Genomic DNA, 8,884 nt, shown 5'->3' on the forward strand with positions numbered 1-8,884 from the left:
GCAGAGGGGGTGCCCTGTGGGGATCGGGGCGCTGCCACCGCCCAGCTGTGAGGAAAGCGGGATGCCACCCCGCACCCCAAGCCCTCGTTGCAGCCTGAGCTGAGAGGCGCTGAGGGTGCCCGGGCTCTGGGAGAGGGCTCAGCGCCTCATTGCCAGGGAGACCCCTAACCCCAGGGCCCCCCAGGCTGGGCGCTCGCTGCCACCGAGCCAGAGCTGCATCCTCCTGCCCCGGCGCTTCCCTAGGGCTGCAGCTATCGCCAGGCCTGCCTCACACCAACAGCGTTTAATAACCAGAGCTCAGAGGTCCGTGTGTAAATCCCCGAGTATCTCCACTGTCGGAGGGATAAAGGACGTCTGCCGCGAGCAATAAGCGGTAGAGGACCAAGGCAGGAACTCTGCTCCATCGTGCACTGAGTCACAGTCAGATAACACCCACACCACACCCAGAAGGAACAGGGGAATCTAAACTTCTGCCAGCCTGACTAGTGAAAAACACATTATCCGAGCCCAGATGTTACACTGGGAACAAACCTGAGGTACAGTTAGCATTTGGAAAAGACATTCAGTTGGATCACTTCAAATCAGTGTTTCACCCCAAGAGCTGGCCAGTTTGCTGGTGACCAACCTCAAATACATCAGCAAAAGCAAGCACCCCCCTTCCCAACACATGCAGTTATTCCTGTAATTTAAATATGTTTTTCTTTTTTTCCAATCTCCTGCAGGCCTATACACCCTCAGGTAGTCTTTTCAAGAGTACGTTGTCACAGAGCGATTTTGAGTCTGCAAAGAGAGATTTGCCTCTGCTACAAGGGGGTTTTGTAGGCTTACACAGAATTGTCTTCTGGTGGATAGAGGGTAAAAATGTGGTGGCAAAAGCAAGCAGGCACAAGAGCAGAGTCTGGGAGACAAGTAACTGCTGGGATGAAACAACATTGGACAAACAAAAAGGGAGAAATATTGGAAAAGCCAGCCATTCAGCACTGCAGTATTCATTAGGGGCTTTGAATAGGGATACGCAGCTGAGCAGAAGCCAAACAGCCAATCTGCCTACTAATGGATGCACAATCCCTTGTCAAACATCCTTAATGCAAAAGCAGAAAAGCCTAACTGTAACACCTTCAGCTGAAAAAGAGCGTTTTCACATATGTAATGTACTGCCAACATGCAACACATGTTACAATCTTCAACAAAATCTGCTGAGTCACATATTAACAAATTAATTCACAGATGAACATTGATACTCTTAACTGAAGGTCCACTTGCCTTCCAGTCCTCTACCACAGCCTGTACTGATGACGCTACTATTCCCAATTCCTATGAAAATTGTTCTCCTTTTAATAACTCAATACTTCTTAAAATTTGAGGCTCATATACCACTGTTCATTTTGGGTAGCTAGATTTTCATATGAACAGACGGCAAAAGCTTTGATATCAAGTGAACTGTTATAATTACAGCTACACTAGCTGCAGCATAAAAAGTCTTTCCAGCAATTCCAATAGCTTCAGAAAGGAAGAGAGATGTTGTCACTAACATCCAACTTAATCATCAATTATTCAATCTCCGAACCACACATCCACCTCAGTTTAAAATAGACAGCAGCCTCTCTGAACTCACCCAAGCTTCAGGGACTGTTGAAGTGATTTCAGAAGAAAAAAGACTGACAAGAGGAAAAAAAGAGCAACCAGATTCAGAGTCATGAAGATACGAACATTATATTCAAACATATCATGAATTCCCTCAATTGCTGTCTGCTTATGTAGGTCAACTGACATCAAAGGCACTGGTACCAGCTGGGGAATCTAAGTGGTACAAACAGCAGAAAACACACTAACACTTTTGGCAGAACAACCAAACATCCCCCGATACCAGGGCCTGATGATCCTGCCCATGGAAATAAAATATATTCTTCATACCTTTGAGAAAATACTCTGCAAAACCAGGGAGATGAAGCAGGCAGCAGTCAGACCGTGCAAATAGGAAAGACTCCTATTATCTGCCAACACAGAAAGGAAATCAATTCAATGGGAGAACAGCAGCCAATTGCCCGCATTGCTTTTCAAAAAAGAGACATCAAGCTTTTAAGTCGCATGGGCTATTTCTGAAGATTTACTCAAAGCTTGGAGGGTATGCACAGCACCTCTCACAAGGGGTTCTGGTCCACGACCACCGCTCCTAAGCACTATGCTTAAGTAACTACCGTCACCATTAGCATGGATAAAAGGCTGGGACAAAGACTGCACTTACCACAAGCCTGTTGTCTCTCTGTGCCTGCCTCACAGATGATTTACTGGAAGAAACATGCTGCAACCAGCCTCCAAGTAAGGCAGCGCCAAGTAAGATTTTCAATTTGTTTTCACATTGCCAAGTCCCCACACCCCCCCTTAAGATATCTGCATAGAAGGTCATATTTCAAGTAACTGGCAATTGCTTCAGCTGGAACTACCTATTTGTGATCGCCGGCTTCCTGTATGCTGACCACAGTAATCAGAGAGAGCGCACTTTTGTTGACTGGAGCTCCCCAGAGTCCTGTGGATGGAAAAACAAATGTAATTGTGCTAACTTCTCTTTCTTCCCTTCCAACAGCTCACTGCGTCTGTGGTTCATCCTGTGCTCTATGGACACGCTATAGATCCATTTATTCCATCCTCTCAGACTCAGTGACATTAGCCATTGCTAACACTCCCACCGTTTCTTACTGCTTAATACTGTTTAATACTAATTTTAGGGGTTTTCTTTTCCTCTCTCCTTCAATTCAGTATACCATTGTCTTCCACCGCAACACCACCTTTTATTTTTCTTTTTATCTTATGTTATACTACTGGAGGCTTAATGTGCTTAACATGAACATCAAATTTAAGTTCCTCTACAGCCCAGACTATCTTTGCAATAACATTAGTGCATACAGGGTCACTCTGGCTCTCAACGGAATTTTCCCCAGCTTCTGTCTTGGATAGTTTAGCTCTAGACAGATCTTGCTCACACTCTTCCAGAATGCTGTCTACAAAGAATCAAAGATGTATTAACACTGGAGTTATGAAGAACACAAATCTGTCAATATGCGTTGCCTAAACTTTTTTCTTGATCATACACACGAAAAGAAGATCAGGACAAAGGCCTTTCTGGGTTAGGCGTGGCTGAGCCTGTGTGTACAGTGTCGCTTCCCTGAATCTGTTGTGTTGCAAGAGGATAATATAAATTCCATTCTGATTAACATATGGATCAGGCAGACCTCTGGGCGTTATTTTTGCACCTTGATTATTTGGTCTAATTTGGGAACTGCCATGATGTAAATACACATAGATTTGTTATTAGTACTTAGAGTAATCACAGGTTACAGAGAAAGTTAGTTGGGTTCCCAGGTAACAACCTGGCAGGTTGTTATGTCTATGGCTATAGAAGAAATGTGTCCTGAAAGCACACGTAGATTGCATAGTGAAACGCTAAACACTGGGAGTGTTTAACTTGTTTTGCATTTGGGTTTTTGGTGGTGGGGAAATACAACATTTTTCATTAGCATCCATAATGACTTACTCTAAATCTTACAGAACTGTAATTTCAGTATGTTTTAAAAAAACCCCAGATTGAATACCAGAATACCAATGTCATCTTTCATTTAACAGACTACCAGAGAACCAGACATCTTGTTAGGTGCTCCACCTAACAACCTAAGCCCTCGGATCAATTCTATTCTGTGCAATCTCATTCCTACGCTCCATGCACATTCCTGCACAAATGTTATTCTCCACTCAATCTCATTCACTTGAAATAATCCCTTTTAAAGAGCTAGACTTAACCCTGGAATGATCTTGTATGTTAGCCAGATCTCTACTATTTTGTTACAAGTGTATTTTACAAACACAGTACCACGGTAGAGAAGGTAGGTGGCATTTGCTAGTTCAGTCGGGGTACAGTGAGGTTTTAGGCTTATGGACAGGACATCCAAGTTAGAACCTGGACACCTTGACTGCACTGCCTTGCAGTGCTATGGTTTGCTGTGTGATCTTAGATTGTTGCCTTCTCACTGAGTAGGTCCCATCTTGCAACTGTTAACTCTTCAGGGCAAAGACTAAGTATCTCTTCTGCTAAATAAAATGCTAAGCAACATAAATGACTTAAACATACAGGAAAGAGTTTGATCTATCAAATAGTTTTCAGTTTATCTTCAACCGTTTTGCACAAAGTCTACATAAAAATTGACGTAACCTTGTTTAGAGGATACATTTTTAGTAATCATTTTAACTGATGAAGACGTGATGGGCGTTATGTTCTACAGTTACTTCCCATGCAGAATCTTGAAGTGTTTCATAATCACATTACAGCCTGACAGCAAACACTTTTCATGGCTAGGAAAACATCTACCTCTCTCTCAAACGAGCTGGCTGCATCTTGCGTGTGACTTCCAAAAGTCTCCTTTTATACCCCAATACTGTGTTATCACTGGATTTGTCTTCATCGGCTTCTGGTCATTGGGCACTGGAACAGGCTACCCAGGGAGATGGTTGAGTCCCCTTCCCTGGAGGTGTTTAAGGCACAGGTGGATGAGGTGCTAAGGGACATGGTTTAGTGTTTGATAGGAATGGTTGGACTCGATGATCTGGTGGGTCTCTTCCAACCTGGTTATTCTATGATTCTATGATTCTCAACTCTGTATCTGCAAATTAATTTGTCTGCTCTTCAGTGTCCCTCCTCTGACACTTCCATGCATGTCTGACCATAACCTTAGTTTGAACTCTAATTTATTTCAAAGATTTTCCTCATTCCCAGTATAAAAAACACCATCGTCATCCTCTTATCTCACAATCTCAGTGGATTCTTTCACTCTAAGCCTACAGGCACAAGGAGCTTGCCTCTACAAAGAACCAGGTGCCTGGGCAACCTGGGATCTCAATCAAGACAAGGGAGTAACAAAGCAAAATATTACCCAAGATTATAGCTACAGGACTCGGTCAGAAACACTCTTAACTATGCACGATAATAATAAAATAAGCTGCTTCAGAACACATTTACAACTTAGAAGTCACCACCAACTGCCAAAACTCGTAAGGTTTGAGTCATGTTGTGGAATCATCTATGCTCTGTCAAGATGCTCAGAAGAAAGCAAGATCCTTCCTTCTTCTCATCTACCTGACACAGGTAACAACATGGGCCAGCAACTTCAAAGGTGCAGTAGGTTTGTGTCCCTCATGACTCAGTCCAGGCTACTCCATCTTCTTTCTTTCTGTTTGGCACACTACCTAGACAGTGTCACAGAGGTGTATATATCCCAGTGACCCAGCAATTCAGATACTTCTCTTGTCTTTGCTATGCTTGTAACTCCGCTAGCATACATTCATCATGAGTATTAATAGCGTCTGGAGTTCAGTTTAATTTCTAAACTAAAGCGTGAATCACTAGGCTTTTCATTGTGCCTCAAAAAAGTTAATCATCCAGTGTGTGACTGGGAGACGTTGCCTAGATACCTACATAAACAGAGAAGAAACATGCTTGCCAAATGCCTTGTTCTGGTATTGGTGGCATGAACAAACCCAGCCTCTCTGCACCGAAAATTAAACAGTCACAGGATATACAAACAGTCACTATGTGTGTAACTGTGGTTCAGTGAATTTCCGCAGTCTCTCAGGGACTTCCCAACACCCTGCTTGCCAGCCAACTGCCTTTCTATCCTGAGGTCATGCAATCCGAGCCAAAGCAAGGGCTTTAAAGCACAGCTGGACATTAAAGAAGGCAACTTTACTTTCTGTTCTCAAGTTATCATGAGTATCTTCAAACACAGTTTAATCTGCTTAGGGTTGGAGAGCTGCAATTCCAACTGAATCTAGGTTTCACACAGTCTTTGATCCTACACATTAACAGGTTAACAAGACACACCTCAAAACCACTGCGATGAGTTCAGCTTTCCCAGCAGTATCAGCACAATGCTGCTACCATAAACAGACTAGCAGTATATATTACAGCATTAAGAGAGATTTGGAATCCATCTTAGATGACAGTGCTTAAACCAGCCACAGCTGCCAACTCTACAAGAACCTTCCCTAGACTACCACCACACTGGAAAACACTGTAGGAAATATTACCAGTGCACGTAGGACCCCCCGACATCCTCCAGAACAGACCAGCACGGATAATCACTATGGAGCTCTGTCTGTCTTGCCAAAGCACACAAACAGTTATAAAAGATAGAAGCTGCCAAAAGTCCTCAGGGAATTTTTCCTATGAATAGTGTTATAAGGTTTTGTGTAAGACCAAGTCTGTTCTGCTTCATTGTTTCCCATCATTTTGTGCTTTTTCCACTTTAGTGACTCAGAACACAAACAGTCCCACGATTGGGATTAATCTCCTGGCTTCTGCCAAAGTACAAGGGAAGCTGTCACACCTTAAATACATACCGAGGAATATCAGGGGATAATTCTGAAAGTTTCAAGGACTATAAATAAGGGCCATCTAAACTTAACTCTAAAAATCTTGAAACAACGGGCTCCTAATGCAAATCTTCAGGCTTCACACTGCAAAAAGTACCTCCTTTTTATTTTACATCATGCCACCTCCAAACTGGCCCTTGAAAATGAATTTAAAAACCACTTACAGATTAAAGCTCACTGACAGAAATCAGCACACAATTTCTACAGCAATCTGGAACACAGCTCTAAAAAATCAATTAAAAAGAATGATTCTGTGAAATAGCAGGAAAGTTTTGTTTTGTTTTAAAACATATCAATCCTGTTTTAGTACAAAATAACATCAAACACTTAGGATTTTGAATAACTTCTTACATGATATGAACTTCATTACCTAATTAGGCTCAGCTGAGATACTTGAGAACAAATGATGCCTCGCAACACAAAGGCATGTCACAAATCCTTGATTAAATATGACTGTCTACACTGATGTCTTTTTTTGCCCTTTCAAGTGGCACCTTATAGCTTTAGATAATTTAAGTAACTTGACTTCAAATAAGATGTTGATTGAGTGAAAGGGAAGGGCTGTTATGAAAAGATTTGTTTCTGACAGACAGGCTAAGACTTGCTTTTCCAGGTCAGAAGCACACCTCTGAAATCTAAACCCAGCGATCTCTCCCTTTAATGAATCAGAAAAACATATTAAAAGCCTATTAGTTGAACATGAAGGAGTACGTATAATACTTAACATTTTCATTAATGTGTTCAGTAAACACTTCTAGCTCAGCTGGACAATGTTCAACACTGTGTCCTGAGTGCAACTAAGCACCCAGGCAGGGAACAGATCTTTAACCATTAAGGACCCAAAATGAAAGGCTATAGAGATAGCACAGCTACAGATAATTTTCAAACAGGTCCTCAATATTAAGGTTTATTCACCTAATGCTGTTTATGGTCTATTTACCCAATCCAGTAAATCAATAATACCATCACAAGCAGCTATTGCATTTAAAAGCTGAAGAAATGTGTACAGTATTTTATCTTTTCAGTTTGTCTGTTTGGGCTGGTACATAACCTAGACATGGAAGATAACTGGAGCTGCACAGCTTCAGTCCTGCATGTGTTAATGATGAGGTTCTGAAATAAATGGGGTTCGACTGCAGAGTCCAAACTGCAAAACGGCGACATGAGCTACTCTGCAGAGGGCATAGGAAGCAATGGGGTTCTGACTGACAATTCCTTCGCTCTTTCTAGAGCTCAGATTTAACCAGACTATTAAAACATTTGTTGGCGTGCTCTGTCTGCCAGGCAGTAGTGCCCACACCACACACAGATGAGTGACATCTTTCAGTAGGAATTTTTGTGTGTTCTTCCTGGTTTTTTTTTTTTTAATTTTGAATTGTTTGCAGAAAGTTTTGGTAGGTGGAGCTTTTGAATGTAGCTAGACATTAATTGCAGCTGGCCTGGCACAGGATGGCACTCATGCTGTTTGCTCAACCATGGGATAAGCAAATCTTGAAGTCTGCATTAAGTTAAGAGCCATCAGCAGACTCAAATGTTTTCAAGCCTGCATCATTACACCAAATCTGATTTTCAGTGGTGAAATGAAGTCCTAAACAAATATTCTTATTTTTTCATAAATGCTTTTAAATAGTTTCTGAAAAAACACTAGAAGCATTGATCTCTGGGAGAATTTGGCTACACTGACTATTACGATGGATACTTACAAATTTATTTGCAGAAAATCCTGTTATCCTTTCTACACTTAAGTACAGCAGAAGGAAGAACTGCCTCAAGAAAAGTTAGGGAATCTTGGCGAGATCGGCTGTGCTCCATAGTTCCTTTAAAACCATAGTATGAACACGCTACAACAGTGGCTGCACTAGCAGCAAACCTTCCAGGCGGCAAGATGAACAGTCACAGGCAACACATTCTATTAGAAGCTCTCAGGCATACAGGTGTGTCCTTAAGTCAGAAAATTAACCTAGAAACAGAAAGGTAAACTCTAAATTTAGAGAGTAACTGCTCCTGGCAACTGATTCTGCATCGAGATGTACAGAGTTTGCCACTCTTGCCTTCAGATTCAGGCCTGAGAAAGCAGTAGACTGGTCAAATGTTTTCTTTTTTTTTTTTTTAAATTCTTTTGTGGACAAGCTGCTATTTGAAATCCAGGGCAAGCAAATCAGAAGGAAAAGAAGTACCTCTTCAACTGGTTCAATGTCTGCTACTGAACCTCAAGGCTGGAGTCACTTGCTGTTGGCAGCTCCCACTTGTCAGCATGGGAATGGATTTCTGGTCACTTGGTCCCAGTTCTCTGTGCTTCCAGCTGCCAGACTACATTAGGAGACAAAGAAAAAACACAGTAAATCTACTCCTAACATATTTTACACAGACAATGTCTATTGTACCCTTAAAAGGTTTTGCAGCCAAACAGAGAAGATGAGGTTTAATCAGTCACGTATGGGAAAGAAAGCATTTTGTAAGGGAT

Source organism: Phaenicophaeus curvirostris, chromosome 12 (genome assembly GCF_032191515.1).
Source record: "Phaenicophaeus curvirostris isolate KB17595 chromosome 12, BPBGC_Pcur_1.0, whole genome shotgun sequence".
Taxonomy (NCBI): domain Eukaryota; kingdom Metazoa; phylum Chordata; class Aves; order Cuculiformes; family Cuculidae; genus Phaenicophaeus; species Phaenicophaeus curvirostris.